At 44.2% G+C, this 22,863-nt stretch overlaps 1 protein-coding gene and 1 long non-coding RNA gene across 4 annotated transcripts in view; one reads left to right on the forward strand and one right to left on the reverse strand.

Moving 5' to 3' along the window:
• Positions 1-22,863, reverse strand: part of IGF1R (insulin like growth factor 1 receptor) — a 310,805-nt gene that overhangs the window by 80,509 nt on the left and 207,433 nt on the right. The window lies entirely within an intron of this gene.
• LOC109500537 lies at positions 17,483-21,396 on the forward strand. The gene is made up of 2 exons (XR_002158142.3): positions 17,483-17,867; positions 20,476-21,396. It is a non-coding gene; the product is annotated as an uncharacterized LOC109500537 (long non-coding RNA).

Raw genomic sequence — 22,863 nt, forward strand, 5'->3', positions numbered from 1 at the left:
GGTTCTTTCTGAACCTGTCAACACAGTGAGCCTCATTTTCTCCCAAATGTGTACCAAAGAGTTCCTCTTTGCAATCTGAAGCGGTTTTCAAGACCCAGTTTGGAGTCTGCTTCTTTCCTAACAGGAAGGCCCCTGGACAAAGCATCCTTGTGTTAACATACGAACTTTCTGAGATACGGAGGTTTGTAAGGGGGGGGGAAGAAGTTACATACTTCTTCTCCTTACTACTCCCTCCCTGTTAACTGTCTTCTTGCACCTTCCACTCCATCTAAAGGGTCCACTCTGGGGCATGCAACAGCAGGCAGCCTTGTGCAAGAAGCTTCTAGGGCCATTAGATCTGTCTCCAGTTCAGAAGCGACAAGTACTGTGGTCACGTTCACCCCTTTCATCCAAGCACAGAGCCTTAGAGCTGAAAGGAAGTTTAGAGGTCATTCATCCCATGCCTGTCTCAGACACTTCTCTGCAAATGTCTAGGGGATTCTTCACTTTAGAGAAAGTGCTACTCCAACGGCCAGACAGCACCAACCTTGATTAAGTTCTTCTTTACACCCAATGAGCGTGCATTTTCCTCCTCCTTGGCACTCTCCCCAGACCCCATTGGGTGTCTGATACTCAGGGTAAGCACAGGCTTTCTTCTTTACAGGTCAGACTTTCAAATACTCAGGCTCCAAATTCCAACACGGTGATCCTGGCCTCCCTCTGAATGCTTTACTCAGTCACAGCTCACGTAACATACATGAGTACAACTGCTTCTCAACACCTGCCCCCAAACCTACTCTTAACACGGCAGTAGTAGATGGGACAGTGTGGAATGCCAGGAGACTAGAAGACCAATGGTGGTCTTCTGTGACCAAGGCAGTATGCTTGGGGTGATCACTGCAACTCCGAAATAACTATCATTATTGTGCTGAGATAGCTCATTCTGAGCTATTTGCCTAAAACTCCTGTCTTCTTTTTCACATCAAAAATACCTGTTTGAGTCTTTCTTATATGGATGCAATTTTGGTCTAAATACAGGACTCTCTGTTAACATAAAGTTGACCTTCACTGAGCATTTTCACAGGCCTGACAATACACACCTAGTACCTTGTATACATTAATTTAATCTTCCTAATAATCACATGGGGTCAGTATCATTATCCTCATGAGTAGATGACCAAATGGAGGCACAGAGATTTAATCACCATCCAGGGCTATTCATGTACAATTTAATAATTGTTAAATTATTAACCTAATTAATTATTAACCTAATTAATAATTGTTAAATTACAACCTAATAATTGTTAGGTTGTAAAGCTGGGCTTCAAACCTAGATCTGTCAGACTGTTGGTGGTAGCCTCTTCACCCACTCTGTTCCACGGCGGGACTATGTTTCAGCCAGTCTGTGTCATCTAAAAGGAAAGGGCTAGGATATGGTTCTTGTGCCACTTCTCTTTTTAAGCATGCATCCATCATGAAAAAAAATCCCAAGTCCCAGCACCTTTTTCTCCTCCCTGAGGTACACCACGTCATCAGAAGGAAGGACAACACCCACGAAACATGACACTCTGGAAAAGGGACAAGCATCCAGGTGATATTACGGAGATAACATGTCCCCACGAAGCCTTCTTTGTTTATTGAACTATAGCAAATAGAACCCTCAAGGACATTTTTTCCAGCACAAATTTGCAAGGCTGAGCCCTGTCAGATGTACCATTAAATGTCATTGCTAAGTTGCAATACTGAAGTAACAGCTCCCATCATGGAGGGCACTGAGTTAGCACACATTCTGTGGGGCAAATGCAACTATATATAAATGACTGTGCTGTCAGGAAGCCCGACCAGTAAGACCCAGGGAGGCTCAGTGACCCGCAGAACCCATGTCACCCAAATAAGTGTAACTCATGAAATTAGATAACCAGACTTCATTTCCTTCACCAGTTAATATGTCTCAGCAAGACTGAAAACGTGGTCATGGAGGAGGAAGGGGAAAAAAAAAAAGTTCCGTGCCTTCCTCTAGGTCAGCTCATAAATACATATAATCAAGGCTTAAAGAAGTAAGAAATAGAAAATAGTTGAGCTCCAAGACTAGACCTCACTGTCCAGTACACAAGGTAAGCCAGGAGGTATGGGAGAACATTTCATACTGGCTACTGAAAGCATCTGTGAACATTTCATTTTTTTTTTTATTAAAAAAAATTTTTTTAATGTTTATTTATTTTTTGGGGAGAGAGAGACAGAGTGTGAGCAGGGGAGGGGCAGAGAGAGAGGGAGACAGAATCAGAAGCAGGCTCCAGGCTCTGAGCTGTCAGCACAGAGCCCGACGCGGGGCTCGAACTCACAAGCTGTGAGATCACGACCTGAGCCGAAGTCGGACGTTCCACCGACTGAGCCACCCAGGTGCCCCGTGAACATTTCATTAATGAGCAAAAGAAATAATCATCTCCAGACAATGCCTACTGGATTGCTTAAGTCTCCAAGGTCTGGTAAGTTGTGTTGGGAGGAGCACTGAGAAAACAGAGAAAACAGAAGCCGAAGGAAACAAGCAGCCCAGAATCCAGAAGGAGGAAAGTTCCAGGTAGCACCATTATTAAGTCAAAATTTCCAGAGCTAACTAGTAAGAAGAGTAAAGAAAGCGCATCCATTAGAGCAAAGATACAATGTAAGATTACAATGGATACACCATGAAAAGCACAAGGCGGATCAGGAATCCTGTTCTGGCTGAGCTGGCTTGGGTTACTGTGGGTTATGTGATTTTTTCCCTTCCTTCACACCTTTTTTTTTTTTTTATAACCACTTTATTGAGATATAATTCACACACAATTCACCCCTTTAAAGTGTACAAATTGATGACTTTTAGTATCTCCACTCAATTGGGCAGACATCACCCCACAGAGAAACTGCGTACCCATCATCTACCTCTCCTACCTCCCCCCCCACCCCCCACCCCCCAAATCCCCTCTCCAGCCCTGGGCAATTGCTAATCTACTTTCTGTCTCCACGAATTTGCCTATTCTGGACATTTCACACAAATGGAACCATGGAATGATCCTTTGTGGACAGCTTCTCTCACTTAGCATAACGTTCTCAAGGTTCCTCCACATTTTGGCCTGTGACAGTGTTTCATTCCCTTTATTTTCTATGAAATTTTGCTTGCGTGATCCACAGGTGGCAAAATTAGCCTTGTAAATTAGCCTTTACTCCTCACATGTAGTGATGAAATCACAGGTCCATGGAGAGGTTGGTAGAGAGGCCGATCTGAACCCCAGAACCTATTCACAGTTTAGATTTGTTCTAAAGGAAGAAAGATGATACTTGTCAACTTGACTAAATTGTGTCATTCTCTGATATTAAGAAAAAAAGAGGAATCGCTATCTAATCTGTGGGGGAGAGGTCACTGGATCTGTGATGCTCTTACCTGCTCTGCCTGACGGAGGATAAAATATACCAATGGGCTTAATCTCTATAGAAATGCCTGGCAAATGGAGACGCTGCATCACAGAAAATTTTCCTTAGGTGGGGGTGAGGGAAAAGGAAAGGAATAAAGTCAAATATTAAGGAGGGGAGGGGAGATTTGCCTTCCCACTCTCTTTACTTTTATAAAGCAGTATTCTTTAAAAAAGAAATCAAATCATCCTAACGTACTTGAAAATCACCCCCAAATTCTTTCTTCCAAACTCATATTCAAAGCCTACATGCAAACTTGGGAACCACAGACAAGACTCAGTGGGGAAAAAAGATCAAGGAAATGGGGGAACATGTCGGGGGTCCAGGCAGGACCGCGGCGAGGGTGGCCTGTGTCTGCTTCTTCATGCGGGAACACGGAGCTTCTCCCTCAGACACAACTCACGCCCCCCACCTCCTCCATCTTTTTTTTGAGTCTTTCACTGCCAAATGGGTGACTCTTTTGAAACCCGTCCCCAGTGCTGCGACCGCCAGGCACGAGCACATAGAGGCACCAATCACTTACTACTGCCTGTCACAGATGCTTAAATGGACAGGGTGGAAAAAATATCCTTTTCACACACTTAAAAATTACTCCAAGTTATTTTAAATGTGGAACTGTTTGTATATTCCTTATAAGTTTATAAAACTCACACTGTCCCTCCATGACTAACTAAAGTGGAATTGAGAGAGTATTCTATATTTATAACTTGTCTGGTTGTTCGTGCTTACAGCCCTATTTCCACACTCTTTTACTGTACACAGAGTTATGTGAGGTATTGTGGGCTCCTAAACTTTGCTGATTTCCTAACAAGGCAGGCCTGTGTCCCGCAGGGACAAATTGGGGGCTGTTTTGTCCAAGTGGAGGCCAAGCTCCGAGGGAGAGGCCTCCAGCTTTGTGGTTTTGGCTACAGCTCTTAAAACCGGTGTTAGGGCCCATTTCTGGGCAACTGCCTGCCTTACTGGTGTTGACCAAAGTATCAATGCTACTGATACATTGTTTATTACACATACCTGTTAGAAGCTCTGTGCTGTACAGCTTGGCTACACATACCACTTCCTCCGATTTATTTTGGTGGAAATTGTAAGTCCAAAAGGTGCAGTACTGGAATCAGCCAGGCCAAAGCCCCCCGTTCCACATACATAAACACGTAAACATAATTTAAATGCATTAACTGAATGTAGCCACTTGTGGGGAAACTACTATTTAGAGACCAGCCCGCACTGTTTGGGATACAACTTGGTCAACCAGAGCACCGTTTACCAGGAGACAGTGTTAAATGCATGAAGTACCTATGGGGGTAGATTTGTGTCGTATGTCTGGGATTTACATTTGTACGTGCACACCTGTCCACACATATGCATCGTGGTACGGCCTCTTCGCAGGCGGTCAACAAATAAAGCTGCCTCCTTGGAGAGGCTACCCACCTAGTCAGTGCCCTCACAGTTTTGCAAAGCCCTTTCAAGATCTTCTTTGCAAAAATGCTTCTAGACACCATAGTAGATTCTTTGACACAGCCTCAAAAGCGGTACCTACCTCTTTGTAAAAGGAAGGGGAAAATGGTCCCTAAACCCATTTTTCTTTCTTTCCTAATGTCAGAAGGGGAAAAACGTATCTCATCTCAGTGCTGTGGCTGCCAGTGAGGCTGGGGGTTTTGCCTCCTTCCCCCTGATTTCTTGGCCACTTACCGTATGTCTTAACTGTCTTTCAATGATTTGGACCATTTTCTTCTTTGGAAGATTGACTTTTTACTAATTATTTAAATTTGAGCCCTTAAAGATGTATATGCTTTTCTTATTTTATTTTATTTTTTAACGTTTATTTATTATTGAGAGACAGAGAGAGAGAGCATGAGCATGGGAGGGGCAGAGAGAGGGGGAAACACAGAATCTGAAGCAGGCTCCAGGCTCTGAGCTGTCAGCACAGAGCCCGATGCAGGGCTCGAACTCACAGACTGCAAGATCATGACCTGAGCTGAAGTTGGACACTTAACCAACTGAACCACCCAAGTGCCCCTGTATATGCTTTTTAAACACACTACTATGCCTTGAAAAAAAAAAAAATGTAGGTGGCTTGAGAGAAAAATGCTTCCCCCTTCTGTAATTACATCTACTTGAGAAGCGTGGGTCATAACAGTAGACTTTAAGTCATTTTTTTTTTTTTTTTTACCTCTCCAGAGTCTTTGCTCCTTTCTCCTTTGATTGCGTTCCTTCCTGGTGGCACACTTTCAGACTTGTAAACATATATTTTAGAGTATATGTTATGCTACAACACCACATTATTCTTTTCCATTATCTAATCTGATTGCTGACCCCACTTCCTGAAGTTAAAGTATTTTTACTACTGTGGAAAAACCACAAAAAGATTCACTGGACTTCCCAAGTACAGTAACCTGTGTTATCAGTAAAGGATGGGAACAGGGTGTTCCAGATGATCCTACATGCTGGTTCACAGAATTACCACATAAACCTTAGGAGAACCAGTTTTGGATAACTGGACCACAGAACACCTACGCCCACAAAAATTCATGGAACTTATATTTCATCTAGTTGATGATTCAAAAGTGCCTTAGAAAAACATACAAATGTAGAAATGTTGTAATGTCCTTGCAAAGATTATTACCCCCCCCAAAAAAGAAGCCCAAAATAAAAACAAAAACACCTGAACCAAAAATACTTTGTCATTCCCACAGAATTCTGTTGGTTTATATTTTATTTTGTTTGGTTTTTTATTTTTGTGGATGGTGGAGGGGCGGGGGCAGTAGTTTTGCTAAAAACTTTATCGCCCTTGCCAGAAAGCATTAGAAGTGCTAAAATCCTATCTTGGTAAACATAAACCCAGTCCCATTGGACAGTATCGTTTTGTCAATTTCATATGGGGAAAAATCTTGTCTCTATACTTTGGAAAGGCTGACTGATGGATTCCAAAGTTTAAGTCCATCCTTTGTACAACTTTAAAAATAATATTTTAGGGGCACCTGAGTGGCTCATCTGGTTAAGCATTTGACTTTGGCTCAGGTCATGGTCTCAGGGTTTAGGAGTTCCAGCCCCGGCGTGGGGTTCTGTGCTGACAGTTCAGAGCCTGGAGCCTGCTTGGGATTCTGTGTCCCCCTCTCTCTCTGCCCCTCCCCTGCTCACATTCTCTCTCTCTCTCTAAAATAAATAAACATTAACAAAAAAAGTTATAGGGGTGCCTGGGTGGCTCAGTCAGTTGAGCGTCCGACTTTGGCTCAGGTCATGATCTCACGGTTTGTGAGTTCAAGCCCCGTGTCGGGCTTTGTGCTGACAGCTCAGAGCCTGGAGGCTGCTTCGGATTCTGTGTCTCTCCCTCTCTCTCTGCCCCTCCCCCACTCACATTCTGTCTCTGTCTCTCAAAAAAATAAACATTAAAAAAAAATAAATGAAAATAATATTTTAACCTTAATAGCTGAATTTCTTGGTTTTTGTTTTTTGTAAGTGATCGGTAAAATTGGGTTCACCTGAAGTGCCAACACAGGCAACTTGTGTAAAATGCTGGTTGAAAGAGTGTGTTTGAGTTGTAAATGCCCAACGGAGATGGGCTCACAGGTGCCCTCTGCTTTTTTTTCCAGTTAATTAGGAATCTTCCAAGAGTAGGTTGTCATTTGATCTCTGAACCATTAAATATCTAGTACACTTCAGGAGCGCCTGGGTGGCTCAGTTGGTTAAGCGGCTGACTTAGGCTCAGGTCACAATCTTGAGGTTCATGAGTTCGAGCCCTGCATCGGGCTCTATACTGACAGCTCACAGCCTGGAGGCTGCTTCAGATTCTGTGTCTCCCTCTCTCTGCCCTTCCTCTACTCATGCTCTGTCTCTCTCTCAAAAATAAATGAACATTTAAAAAAAATTTTTTTAAATATCTAGTACACTTCTGATTTTGGATATTTGGCTTTTCCCCAGAGTATTATCCAAAGTGAATTGGATCGCTGCAGGCCCAACATCCCCTTAGGTCTCTAAGGAAGCTGGAAGGGGATGCAAAATATGGCAAAGCCTACCGTCAGCTCTGAAAAGCAAGGTGGAAGGTTCAGGGACTTTCCCCTTCAGACACTGCTACTCGCAGGCAAGGGATGACCGCCTGGGCCAGGATCAAAGGGGTGATGTGCTGTAAGCCCAGCGTGCACTGGCAGAGAGGTGGGTCCCTCTCCCCTTCCTGTTTGAGTAACTTTTCTCCCACCCCACCTCCTCATTTTTTCACTGCCTCCCAAACACTCTCTGTTATATACTACGGTCTGATTTTCAGGCTTCAAAGGAATTTTCTTTGAAAGATGGAAGAACTTAACACTTTAGGGCTCATTTTATTTTTAAAAGAAACAAGCAGGGTAGCCCTACCGTGCAAAACACCAATGAGGCTGCAAACTTGGAAACCGGTCCAAGAATCATTCTTTCATTCCATCCTTGGCCTGAAGACTGAAGCAAGTTGCACAAAAAGTTCATAAACACAAAGGGGTCCAATTGCATTCAAGTTCCCCCAGTGAGGATGAGCATACCCATGAAGCCACATGTTCGCCATACCACGAGAGTATATAATGTTTACTTGCTTGCGAAAATAGCAACTTTTAGAACACCTGACTGTGCTTCACAAGTCAACTTTTAACCCTTTCCTAAACACTGTAAAGCCCCAAACTGGCTAAGTGGGTTAAAAAAGGGAGGGGGGGAGGGGAGGAAAGGAAAGGAGTGATCGCAAGCATAAAGCCCTTCAAAAAAATCTATCTAAAATCCTGGACTTGAATACACCAAAGATAAGGATCTGAAGTGGTTAAGAGAGTGATCTTTTCTTTTTCCTTCAAAGGAATAAGCTCTGTAGCAACTTCCTAGGATCTGATGTCAACACAACTGTTGTCTCTGGAGCTGGGAGTTCTCGGGGCATCCTCAAGCCCCGGGCAGAGGCCAGGGTGCGCTCCTGGCGCAATGCAGACTGGCGCACAGCATCCCTCAGGACCTGTTTGCGTTTTACTCACAGAGAGAACAAGTACTGGCAAGGGACAAAAAAAAGAACATGTTTTGCAAACAATCAGAGTGACCTGAAACCCAGGGTGAAGACTGAAGTCAGCCTGAGCCAGGCTCCGTGCAACGCTGGCTAAGTGGAGTGCTTTGGAGAGGGAACAGGCTTCTAGCTTTCCCATTCACCCAGGAGGACCTCTCACCTAAGGCCACGCCCCACCCCCGTCGGGGCTGCTTTCCTTTGTTTGGCTTCGTAGGCCAGCTGGGAGCATCTCTGAAATGAGATGAATGCCCAAAGGAAAGAGCCCTCGTTTTTGTTTTTGTTTTTTTTTCTGGAGCTGAAAGCAACCCAGGAACTGGGCATCCAGTCGAACGCTTTCATCTTCATTTGGCACCCGAAGAAAACGAGACCCAGACAGCTTGAGACTACAACAATCACGAGGTACCGGACAGCTGGGCCCAGTACCGGGGTCTCCAGAACTCCTGGCCCAGGGCTCCTGTCACACCGTGATGTGATCTTCCCAGCCCCCTACTTTCCTGCAAAGAGAGGGATCTCTCAGACCTTTAAAACCACACGACCCCTTTTGGGATAATCCACGCACAAATCTCCTTTGACACGGTTGGAAAAAATTTTTTTTCTTTTTAGGTTTTTTAAGGTTTTTTTTTTTTTTAAAGTGATCTCTACGCTCAATGTGGGGGCTCAAACTCACAACCGTGAGCAAGAGTCCTGTGCTTCACCAACAGAGCCAGCCAGGCGCCCTGCTGTTGGAAGTTTTGAAATAGATTATCTTCCCCCATTTTCCATTTCTGAACCTGCCTACTCAAGGTATTTTCCTCCCAAATGCACCACCCCCATTCCACAAACTGAGGTCTCCTAAGTAAAGCCTATTAAATGTATTTCCACCTCAATTGCACCACACCTCCATCTACATAACTAAAGCCTGAACTCCCCCACCCCATCCCCCAAGTCTACTTTTTCCTGTCTGGCAGGTGGGCAGACCTTATCTTCCTAAATTGACATTCCCAGCCCACCCAGCGCTCTGCAGGAGCACAGTAGATACACTTGGAACCTGTTGCTTCCAACCTCCTCTGCCCTCTCTAAAATGCCTGCCATAATTCCTCCTCCCCAACCCCCATCCTTTGAAATTTCTAAACCCTGGTAGAGGAAGCGCCTCAGGCTCTTAATAAGCTCAGTCATGCTCAAAATATCCGCTTCACCCACGAGGTATATAGTAGCCGGCAATTCTGGCCCAAGCACCCCTTTAGGGAAAAGATGATCTTTCTTCAAGACTCCGTATTCAGAATTCCTAAAAAAGACCACTCTTGCTTATTTTCGTCCCTGTACCTGTGAACTTGCAACAGTCCAGGACACCGTCTGCAATACCCATCATTCACCTATACACCGTAACAATAGGGGATTAAGAAATCACCCTTCATGCGGCTGTGACCACAGAGAGTACATATTGCAACTTTCCTCCCCTGGAACTTGCAAAACTTACAGGAAATCTTCCACACCTACATAGTAAATCCACTGCCAGAAAAATGAAGTGTAAACACTTTATATTAAATTAGCCAGGTGTTTAAAAAAATAACATTATCCCAATCCAATATTTTCGAATCCTGGCTCACTTTCAAGTCTTACGGTGCATACAGGGGCAGAGGTGTGCCAGGCACGCGCCCTTGTCCCCCCTTTGTAAGGGGCATGTTTTGCTTTTTTGATACAAACAATCTGCAAATTAGTACACATGTAAAATAACCCCGGGAGGAAAGCAGTGATCCTATTTTCTTTATCTGGGATTTCCCTCCAAATCTTTACACTGGACAACGATGGACATCAAAGATATAAATCTATTTATCTAAAGACAAATCTTTAATTGGGTCCTAGACTAGACATATTTTTGAAAGAAGCGTCCACGAAAATGAAGAAACAGCAAACAGGAAAAAGTGGGAAACGCTAATGTGTCTCAGTTTATAGATGAATGCGTCAATACATGTTTGTGAGACGGTCTATGCAAAAAAATCAACGAGCCCTCAAATACTGTCACTTACCTCAGTCTCTCCCTATTGCCCTCTGGGTGCACATCCCCTGATGTGGCCCCATGTCCCTTGCTTGCCTTCGGGGAAGAGGGACACTATGGCAAGGGGTAACATTCCTCTGCACATACATAGTGTCAAAAATATATGAAAAAACAAACAAAACTACCAGCCTAGAAGCTATGTTGGCAAAATTTAAAGCAACAATTTAGAAACAGCCTACACCCATTTATGTGCCAGCTTGGCCGCATTTTTAAGGGCCCAAGTCATGTCTGTCTGTCTGTCTACTTAAAAAAAAATTGTTTTAGAGAGAGTCAAGTGTTTAAAATTTTGAGATGCTTAAGTTCATCTTCTGTTTTGGAGACACAGCATGAGAGAGGCGGCAATGTTCGCCTTAGAGGAAAATGTGGACTGTGGGGTTGGAAAGAAGTGAGTTTATATCCCATTTGCCATTTATTGGCTGTTGTGTGAAAAGGGACTCAGTTATGTGTGTAAGACAGATACTACCACCTTGTGCTAATCAGTGCAAGATTAAATGTGATAAACCATGGAACTGTAGTATTTTTCCTGGGATGTCATAGGTCCTCTGTGAATAGGGTTTCCATAGGTCCTAGCGTTCTCTAGTCCTGCCTCTGCCACCTATCTGCCACTTAGCTGACATGTGCATGGGAGAGTCTCACTCTGTGATCCACTGGCCTCTATCTAATCCCCTGGCCTTATGGGCCTTAATGGGCCACCACCTGCCGGGAAGGGCAAAGGAAGACACTACGAACCATGTTTCCGATTGGTTTCATGTATCAGCATACACACAAGACTTCGCTTCTGGGGGAGAGTTGTGTGGCCAAGAAAGAAAAAGAATAGAGAGATGTCAGGGTAGCTCAGTCGGTTGAGCGTCCAACTCTCGATTTCAGCTCAGGTCATGATCTCAGGGTCAAGGGATCAAGTCCTGAGTCAGGCTCTGAGCTGAGCCTGGAGCTTGCTTAAGATCCTCTCTCTCTCTCTCTCTGCCTCCCTCCCCCTCCCCTCACTTGCTATCTCTCTTAAAAACAAAAACTAAGACAGGATTCAGAAATATTTCAGATTTTATCTCTGCGTGAACAAATAAAAATATTACAAATTTCAGATTGGCTTGGCATTCTATTCTAATTCCAGTTTTTTACTGCTGTTCTTAAATCCCTTTGCTCTGAAATAATCCTCATTTAATGCAAGGTGGGCAGTAGCTTACCTAACACATCATCATCTGAAGGTTCGTTGTAGTTTTGGTTACTATTTTGAAGAGTCCTCAACCTGCAGGCTGGGGGATGGGGAGGTTTGGGGAGGGCCAGGGGCAAATTACTTTCTAGAGCCTGCCAAGAAAGCTTCCACATCATGGAAGTTAAACCTTCAACTTCCATCAGGCAGTAAGCTCTTCTTAGATGAGAAAGAGAATTTTTTCTATGTTTCAAAAAACTTCACAGAGGTCTTCAAAAAAACAAAAAACAAAGAACCAACCTCCTAATACAATTTTCTCCTAAATTACTTTATTCACCTTTTACATGGGCTGGATGAAGATTCTCTATGGCAAAGGTATATACAAGCTCCTTTCTGGAGGGCAATGAGACAATTCCCTGCAAACAGTGAGGAGGTGAAGAAGCATCCTCCTTGGTAATTACCGGGTAAGGTGGGGGTAAGTGATAATAACACAGTGTCGCCAAAGGTTGGGTAGGTATCACCAACTGTCATCAGTGCTCAAATAAACCGACAGAGCTACAACTATTCCAAAGGGCTCAACAACCAGTTTCCGCTCTCAGGTTCATAGGCTGCACAAATGTAGGGGCTCTACAGGAACCACTCAGAGGCTCGCTTGGGGGCTAAGTAAAAATAATTGCCATTATGATTTTCCAGGTCAAAGGAATTTCTTCCAGGATCCACCAGCTAGACCTCTACGTTGCAACCAAGAACATGTGCAAGCTGTTTGAAAAAAAACATTGGCTTTGTGCACAGGCACCCCGGGCTGGCCTTCTCTGCGTGGAGGGAGGGGAAGGACAGCCAGCTGGCTAGAGCAGCAGTCAGACTGTCCAGTTCTCACGCCACCTGCACCTCCCTATCTAGAACCTACTGCTCTTGCTTCACAGAAATGATCCCTGGTGCCAGTGCCACAGGGACATTCCTTCATCCTAATCCCACCGGCTCCAGGCCACTGGGATGGGAAGGAGGCTTCCAGGAGTACGCCGACCACCTGCTCTTCGGACCTCCCTGCTCTGGGCCCGTATCAAGAAAGATAATGCACTTGCTCATCCAGCCAGGAAGGGTGTTAGTGAATTCCTGGTGCAGGCACAGTCTGGAGTTCTGAGAAGCGGCTATGAGTTTGTGCTCCAGGTTACTGAAAAGCTGCAGACGGACCGTGCTGTATTTCAGGGCACGGTGAAGATTTTACTGAATCGCAGCAAGGATACACAAATAGCCATACACATAGTAAAACTAAAACCTCTTACCCGCCTGGCCCCTGAGCCAACCACCCTGGCTCCTTTTTCTTTCTTGAAGAAGGCAGACCCTGTCATGACTCTGACCCATGATGCATGCTGTTCCTTCTGCCTGGCTACGCTTCTTCCCACTCCCAACCTGCCTCTGCAGCATTTAGTGCTGGGTGATTGTCTTCACCCCCAAAGACTTCTTCTCCCCATCACCATCTCTGGGTAAGAGCCCTTCCTGCTGCCCTATCATTTTAAGACACAGCATCCGCTTCATGTCTCTCAAAGCACTGACCACATTCACAATCAAAAACTTATTTTTAATGGTTATTATTATTATTATTATTATTATTTGCTGGAGGGAAGAAGGAGGAAGAGTTATTGTTTCATGGGTACAAAGTTTCAGCTGTGCAAGACAATAGTTCTGGAGATGCCTGGTGGTGATGGTTGCACAACATTGGGAATGTACTTACTTAGTGCCGCTGAAGCATATATTTAAACATGGTTACGATGATAAATTTTGTATGCGCAGTACTACAATTAAAAAAAAAACACTTAACTATGTTTAATGCTCCTTTCTCCACTGGTGCACAGTGCACTGGGATAGGAATCCTATATTTTTTCATCACTGTGTTCCCAGGGCCATGTCCAGAGCCTGGTCCACGGTGGCGCAGTGTATATTATGCAGTGTATATTGGTTCCATGAGACATGATATACATACGTGGAGTCAGGTGGTACTTTAACCCTGGACTACTACTTAGGCAAACTTTCCGAAAGCAAAGCCCTTGAAATTTACAGAAGATGTATATGGGGACTTTGTATGTACACCTACATATGCAGATTTTACTGTATTTCCTCTTTGCCTTGAGGAAATTCTTTGTGCCTAGAATCCCAGAGGAACCAGATTCCAAGAAGACCGATAGTCCTTCTAGTATGGTGTGCTTATCTTGCTGATGTGGCTTTTCAGGTCCCGTGTCATCTGGGTTTTTTGTTTTGTTTTGTTTTTTTGGCTTTTAATTAGAATCTGCCTCAAATTCTCTTTGGCATTAGACAAAGCATAAATTGAAAGCAAATACGTAACAGAAGGGAGTTTCCTGTAGGATAAGTAAGTACGTTTTATGTTCTGATGGTGAATTGTTATCAAATAAATAACAATGATGACAAAAGTAATATGAAAAACTACTCTCCTTGACTCTCCTAAAAAGGAGGAAAAATGAGAAAAATCAGAGAAGCCACTTTTGGGAGATGAGGAATAAAATGAAAGATAGTCCTCTGGCCTCATGGCTTGGCTGGTTTTCCCCGAGAATAACCAAAGAATCATCTGATCCAACACCAAACCCCAGCCTTCTTTTAGGTCATATCTGCTTTTAGGCAAACTAAAACTTAAAAAAAATTTTTTTTAATGTTTATTTATTTTTGAGAGAGAGAGAGAGACAGAGGTGAGCAGAAGAGGGGGGGAGAGAGAGAGAGAGAGAGAGAGAGAGAGACATGGAATCCGAAGCAGGATCCAGGGTCTGAGCTATCAGCATAGAGCCCAACGCAGGGCTCGAACCCACAAACTGCAAGATCATGACCTGAGCCAAAGTTGGACACTTAATCAACTGAGACACTCAGACACCCCGGCAGACTACAACTTTTTTAATGGTAACAACTCTCTGTCTCTGTCTCTGTCTCTTGGCCCTAACAGAAGTAAAAGCTCAAAGTACTAGATGAGAAGAAAAAAAATGAGCATTTGTTATCCGTAATAGTAAGTCACCTACCATACGTGGGGGCACTCACTGCTACATGTGCTTGGCATGCGCTGACTTAATGTCCACAACTCTGAGAGGGAGGGCCTATTTTCCCGTCCTCTGAACCATAGTCTCAAGTACAGAGAGAGTGGTTTGCCCGGAGTCAAGGAGCTTCGGGAGGCAGAGGCAGAAATTCCAACTGAAGCGACAGGACTCGAGGGTCCGTGCTTCTAACCAGTAAGGTACCGTGCACGTGCACATGACACAGAGTTTTCTACTGTAGTTCTCATAACCTCCTTTCATAAGTCATAGAAAGGTATCAGCGATATTTCATTGATGAGGAGACTGAGGACCACAAGAAGCTGTAACTTAACAGGGAGACAGATGATGATAAACAGAAGTACTGAATGCCAGGAGCTCAGCTCTCAGACTTGCAGGAGGCTCATTTCTGTGCCTTATAGTTCTGTCAGGGTCATTCAGCACCATCCCAAAGGACCAAAAGGCAATGAATTTGACTACATAAAAAAGTGGAAACTTCACTCCTGTGTTTAACCTAGCACTGAAATATTTCTTAATTATTTCTACTTTAAATGGCATAATTCATACAAATTGGTAGAGCACAGAATTCGTACCACTCCAAACACGGTGTTTAACAACAATGGCTTAAAAAAAAATACAAACAGCCCCCCCCTTTTTTTTTCATAAATTCTTCTGGATTAAATATTTGTTCATTTAAAACCTGAGTGCACCTGTCTGGAAGACACCCCAGGTGTTGTACATGTAGATAAGAATTCAAGGTAAAGATTTCCTGTCCTAAAAGATACACATCAGGAAGCCAAGAATACTTCCGGCTGAGTGGACCACGGGATGGAAGGGTGTGTACGAGGCAGGAGTGCCGGAGAAGGACCTCTCAGAATAGGCAAGGGAGCCCTGGCATTTCAGGGAAGGAGGGGGTGAAGGATAGGCTTCCCGCATATTTCAACAGAAGATTATAACTTGCCATCTTTATTAGTATATAACCAAAAAATTTGAAAAAATGACCTCAGCGAATTTCGGCCTTTAAGAAAGATTTTAATCAAACAAAATTAAATTTGTTTAAAACATCACAGGATGAGGTCTAGAAAGAGGCTTCTGTCGCTGTCGAAAGTTAATGCCTATGGATCGGCTATTGCTAAAGTTGCTTAAAATGGGCTAATTATTCTCCCACCCACCCCCCCCCCCCCTTCTCTGTCCTGGCACAAGGAAATTTTAAGCCATCTACAATCCCTCCATTAAATTAAAAAATAAACAAACAAACCTCCATTGTAAGAGGCGCCATTGGTGTCTGCCTCCTTGTCTTCCCATCACAAAAGCAGAGGAGTGCTAAAGAACAGACTCGCTGGTCAGTATTTCATGAATTTAAAAAAGTGTAGCATTGCTGCCTGGCCAGACACAGCGAAAAACAAAAACCTCAGTCATTTGTTTAAACAAACTCACAAAAACAAAACCACTTCCTCAACGTACTCCGTGAATTCTAAAAAGGATCGCACGTTTAATATAATTTTTTTAAACTTTAACTTTCACAAATTAAAAGCAGGATGATAAGACCAGACAAATGGACATCGCCCCTCTACCCTGCTTATCTATTTCTGGTTTCATTCAGCTGCCAAAACCACCGACAGCACTTCCTCTCATCCCAACAGGAAAATTTCATGGCTCCTGAAGGTCTGAGTCAGAGCAGAAAGCTCATGAATATTCTGATTTTCTGGAGCTGATGCAAGGAAATCACTATAATTGATGACCAGACACATAGTTACCTACCAAATGTCTGGTCCCTAGAACTACTCCTCTGAAATAATTTATCAAAAGTTGGATTTCCATTTTCAAAGTTATTAACAATAACAAGAGTCTGTTTCTGATTTTTAACATGAGGTTTTATCATTCGAGCCCTTCTTCTTTTCAATAAAATCTCTCTATACACTGGGATCTCCATTAATAAACTCCTTTCGGTTTGCCGCATTTTAATGAAGGTGAACAGAAAGTAAACCGAAAAGAACCTTAACTTCCCACACGAAATGGGCAGAAATAAGTGTGCCGAAGATTTACACGAGGCTCCGTACGCAACGGGTGCCAGGAAATTAACAGGGCACGTGCGTCCGTGTGGTGGCGGCGGGGGACGGTGGCACCAACACCTCCCCGCGGACCGCACGAGCTCCCCAGGCGGTTCTGCTGCGGTCCGGGATCGGAGTGGAGCACGTAACTGGACGTTAGCTCGTAACAATGAGACCCTGGTTCAATTTGAGAACGCACGCCCTCCTTCCATATTAATTTTTCTCTTTTGCAAACCTACTTCCATCTTTTATTTTCCTTTTACGTTGTGCACTGCTCACAAGCACATAAGCAACGAACGTGGAGGGACCCATCCAAGTTATTTACTCCGCGAGCCTCCTCCCGCGGCAAAGCGGCAACAATGCCGCGGAAGTCGGAGGGTGGACCACCCTCTTCCCATAACTTTAGGACAGCCGGTTTTCCATCAAAATTCAATTATCGCTAAGGAGAAACCAGGGTTTGTAGTGAAACGGTTTAGAACGGTTTACTTCTTTGCCATAAAATGGATGATCGACCTTCGGGAAACCCAGACCGCCCCCGTCCCGAGGGAGGCAGCGTGGCTCTGGCACCGTGGGATCGACCCCTCGAGACGGAAACCACGTTCCCATAAAGAAACTTGAGCCACCAAAGGGATTAGATGACATGATCGGAAATACATGAGAAATACTTTCTGCATTTTCCGCTATCGGGATTAAGGAATTAGAGGGGGGGAGGGGGCGGGAAATCAGGACGCTTCTGTCTTCCCAAACCCGAATGCCACACCCGGCCGCTCCCTGTTCCATCCACTCTCGCACATGGTGTCCGGAGACCACGTGAGGCGGCGGCGGGCGTGGCCAGAGCGTGGTCACGTGGCCGGCCAGTCCTCCCGCGCGGGCACGCGCCTGCTGAGCCCCGCCTCCCGCCAGCCAGGGCAGAAGCGGGCGGCCACGAGGGGTCTGCGGCGCTGCGGTGGCGGCGGCGCTCCGGGATCCGGTCCGCCCGAGCACGTGCACTAACTTTAACGGATGCGCTGGAACTTTTTCCAGCGCTGGGCTTGCGGTCTAGAAATAACACTCAAGTAAATGTTCCCTCTCCCCCTCCGCTCAGCCGCCAACTTTAGGACATTCACCAAGGCACTGCAAACACGAAAAGAACCTCAGGACTCGGTTGCATGAATTCTGTGCGGCCACACCTTTAAAAGCCGTACGTATTTTTCATCCAACCTAATTCAGAACCGTCAATTCTACCATCAAAATTCCTGCTTGGTCCGGCAAATGTGAGTCCCCTGACCGTACCTAATGAGCAGCTACCGACGGTTTGGGGTGTGTGAGGTTCTTTTTTCTTTTCCTAATGGAACGGTTCTATTTCAAGCTCCTAAAATTTAATCCGCAAGGAGTTACAAACATCAGTGAGGGAAAAATGAGGGCCACAGGAATTTAATGTACCGAGTGTGATCTTGCCAGAGTGTGATGATAAAATTACAAACTGGGATGGACTGCAGGATATTTAAAAATGTAGCCATTCACAGTCCTTTCAATTAGATGCACAAGCTTTTGATAAAATATTGTAGTTGCATATAAATACTGTTTCATCCTTTTAAGGTAGAAGTAAAAATATTTTTAAAAATCACATTGGAAGGATCACAATCAAAGAATAGAATAGCCCAATTAAAAAAAAAAAACCTCTAAGAGTAATTTTAATCTTTTCAGGATAAAGAATTCAAAATAATGATTTCTTCACACGCATTGGATTTGGGGCTGCTGAAATTTAATTAAATGGAGGGAGGGGCTCCTCTAAATTGTTTGCCATGTGAGTAATAGTGTACATTCTAAAAGAAGGAAACCGTATCTTGAGCACTCCTTTCAATTATAGCCTAAAATGCTCAGAGATAACATTTCATAGTATTAATTAAAGTTCTTATGGTGGCGTAAGCCTTCCTAACCCATCCAAAACATTCAGGGCTGTGCTCCAGAGACAGTCTTGCAACTGTGCCCTCTCAGTCCTCAAAAGCAAGAGACACTTGCAGCCAGGACCAAGATACTAAGAGGACTTTTTTGGAGGGCGGTTGAGATCTCCTCCCCTCTACTTCACCTCCTCTGAAGGGAAATGATGGCAACGACATCTCAAATAACATTCCTATTTGAGACTTCTCAGGCTTCTGCATATCTTTCTGCTGCATGTCATTCATAATTGTCCTCCCAGAAAAAGTGGAGCTGCCACTGCTATTTAAAAAGTTTTATGTCCCTCATTTTAAAAATACATAGAGTCCTCAGAGTAGAATTCCAATTACTAAGTGTAGAAAACAGAAATAGAAAAATCCACCATTTGGCAAACACCACAGTAATGGGTGTTAAAACTGGGAAGTGAAAGAATAATGAGGAACGGTATGAAGAGGCTAGTCTCAAGGACTAGCCACCTCTGAAGGATGCTTCCTAATTACAAAGATCAAGATTAACAATGGGTGCACTGGCAGAGACCATCTTAACCAAGTGGTCAAAATTAACATCATCAGAAATGAAACCTATGGGCATGATGTGTCTCCAGACAGGATGCACTGGGAAGGGCACAGTGGCACTTCTGTGGTCATCTTGCTAACACTGTATGTTCTTGATGTCACCTGACTTTCATCACAAGCAAACACCCAGAGAAGGACATTCTGCAAAATAACTGGTCTGTGCTCTTCCAAAGTGTGGAGGTGGCAAGCTACCAAGGAAGACTGAAGAAAACAACCTGGGTTTGAGGAAACAGAACAGACACGACCACAAATGTGAGGCGGGATCCTCTACTGGATAGAGGACCAGACAGGGGAAAACTGGTGGGATCTGAATCCAGTCTGGAGCTTCGTAGTACCGCGTCATGGTGATATGATGGTTTTGATAAGCCTCAATTGGTTATGTAAGGTGCTGACGTTTGGGGAAGTTGGGTGAAGGGTGTTCAGAAACTTGTACTTTCTGTAACTATTTTTTTTTGTAAGTCTGAGATTATTTCAAATTTACATGTTCAAAAGTAAATGTTCCTAAAAAGTTCATCAAGGAAAAGAAAACAACTACAGCATAGTCAATCAACTGAATGGACAGAGAAACTCTTGAGCTTTAAGGATACATGCCAATCAACCATTGGGAACTCCAAAATCTCGCTTTGAATGAGACTTAACTTCGTGTGCTTCCCACTTGGACCAGAGTTGCTAACACCCTGCCATCCCAGACAAAGGCCCCAAAAGTGTTTTGCAAATAAGATAAACCCCTAATTTGGAGATGAGGCAAATGCCTACTTTTTATAGATGATTCCGAGAGCAGTATTGTTGCTACCAGCTAAAGAGGCCGGTAGAGAACGGGGCGTACATGTTGAGGACCGTAGCCTTTCTCACATATTGCCTAACAGTTCACTTATCTTTGGAGTATCCTCCAGTGGGGTGGGAGTAGGAAGTAAGATGGTTGAGGAATGCAAAAAGCAGCAACAAAATGGACACCAGTAAACTGCATACGACTTCTTCTAGATCCTTCTCACAACTCGGTCTTTTTGCTTTAAAGGTACTGAGAAAAATGTATTTTTTTCCGAACTGGACATATACTCTGTCATCTGCTATAGACGATATGGGCTTCTGCTTTCTTTGTGTTATGCAGAAAAGAGATCAGATTCCTTCAGCAGCAGAATCTTCACTCCATTGGCAGCAATTTCCCAGCCCTGCAAGCCCTACAGTTTCCTGATCCACCACTATGTGGTAGCGAAGGCAATAAAAAGAGTCTGTCGGGGCTGCACTAAAATCTCATCTGAAAAGCTTGATCTACTTTTTTTTTTTTTTCTCTTCCAGATACTGGTCTCCAACGAAAGGATCCTCATCGGGGAATAATAGAAAATTGAGGCCAGAAATGAATGCGCGACAGCAACCATTTTTGCTCTGGTGTTCCCAGCATCACAGGGTGTGCGATAGGAGATGAGAAATTTGCTGTCAACCCTTGCGGCTACCTGTCCACACAGAAGCAATAATCCCAAAAGGCAAGGGAGTGAGGTGCCACTGGATTAAGCCCTTGCTTTCACACCAAGAATGTGCTGACTGGATCCGTACAAACTCCTTTCTATGGACAGGAGATCTAGGCTCCAAGACCGGCCTGACTTATCCAATAGAGGGGGCCCTCGGGTGGCAGTTGGCTTCGCTCTAAGATCTCAGCTCTGTTATACCTCATTGCCTCCCAAAGGGAAATCAAGTTCGCTTACAACGCCTTCAGCAATGAGAGGTGTCCAGTGGAATGGAGGCTGGAAAGGTGGTAGCCCCTAGAAGGAGGGCCTGCTGGAGAGACCCTTAATAGGACAACGGAGAGGTGCAGGAGCATTGGAAGTGGAACGCATGGAGGAGTCTTGCCTGGCAGCGTTGGCGTGGGCCTAGGATGAAGACCAGGAGTGGGAGATGACAGCAGGGGAGGGAGAACCAATACCAGGCGGGAGTGGAAAAGCCCCTTCAGGCATAGCTAGCTGAAAGTGAAATACAAGGGGACCCTTGTAAAATACTATGTCATGAAACTAGGTGCTGAGGGCTGGTCCAGGATACAGAAGGGGGGATTGCAGGCCTTTTGAAAATGTTTTTTGACCACTACAATCACTCCCATGTGGATAAACGTGTTCCATTAATTTTAATTATTCCAGCAACTGTCATATTACTAGAGAAACAGACACGTGATGCAGAGAGAGAAGTAAAAGAAAAAAAAAAAAAAAACACGATCATGTGAAGGGAAAACACTTCTCACAGATGGATACCACACCCTTCCGGAACACAACTATCCAGCAAAAACATGTTTGTGGGGGTCCACAGCCAAGGACCAGAAAGAAGCTAGATCTTACAGCCTACTTACTGTTACACATAATTCTCTCTCTCTCTGTCTCTGTCTCTCTTTTTAGGATTTGTTTTACTTTTAGAGAGAGCGAGCAGGGAGAGGGGCAGAGGGAGAGAGAGAGAATCTTAAGCAGGCTCCATGCTCAGCATGGAGCCCGATGTGGGGCTCAATCCCAGGACCCTGGGATCATGACCTGAGCCAAAATCAAGAATCAGGTGGTCAACCGATTGAGCCACCCAGGTGCCCCACCTTACACATAATTCTAGCAAGCTTAGAAATCTGTTTTCAGAGTACCCACAGCAAAGAGGAAGCAGCAAATAATGACCTACAGAGAGGCTGACGGAGCTTCCTTGTCGTACTGCAGTAAGTCTGTTAAACAGAAATGGGGACATAAAAATGATAAAGCCAAACCATAAGAACACAATAAACACAAGAAATCTTCAGTATACGGCAAACTGCCTCCCACTACGCCTTAAGGCTATCACCATATTATGCATAATACAACAATATATGTTCACTGATGTCCCCAAGTTGGCCAGAAATGATTAAATTATATTCACTAGACTAAGAAGGAAAGAAGTACGTAATTTATGTTGGAAAGATTTCCCGCATGACAGCGTACGAAAGCTGGTGTGGTAGTCTCGGCTATCCCTATGGCTTTGATGGTACTTCTTTGTCTCTTCATGCTTTCATTGGACAGACTATTGATTGAGCACATTGGAGAAACGGCTCTGAGAGGCAAGGTTCCTGCTGTCAATGGAGTTCACAGTCTCACTTGCTCAGGACCCACAGGTCTACCTGAAGAGCCTGCACCAGTGTTTAGACTTCTGTGGTCAGTGCTAGGAACTGGGTCTGAAAGAAGTTTTAACCTGGTTTTGGATCTGAGCAAACGAAATTGGCCCGAGGCTTTGATCAAACAGTTAGGAATCAGGGAGTAGTCAACACCTGAAGAATCAGTACCCATGACCAAGGCATGCGACTTTGCCTGCACAAAAATGTAACAATACGAAAGGACCGCGGAACTACACTTCCTGAATTTGCCGACTCTTTCTTCTTGTTGAGGAAATTAATTCTGACACTCATACATTCTTATATTTAGGCTATAACATCCTATAGCTGAATCACTTTATGGTTAATCAACACATGTAAGAATGGGATGTGTATATTCATTTAAGGAAAAACCTTAGAGATCTTGATATTGTTTGAAAAATCTACCTGATTACAAAAGCCACAACTTCATCAGAAAACCCAGACACAATAAAATGACTTTTCATTTTCTTATTGTTTTAGGAACCCACAAATTTCTTTCCCGTCTTGAGGGCAAACCTTAAAAACTGGAAATTTTTGTTTTCATGAGCTCTTTCTTGGGA

Source organism: Felis catus, chromosome B3, assembly GCF_018350175.1.
Source record: "Felis catus isolate Fca126 chromosome B3, F.catus_Fca126_mat1.0, whole genome shotgun sequence".
In the NCBI taxonomy this organism is placed as follows: Eukaryota; Metazoa; Chordata; class Mammalia; order Carnivora; family Felidae; genus Felis; species Felis catus.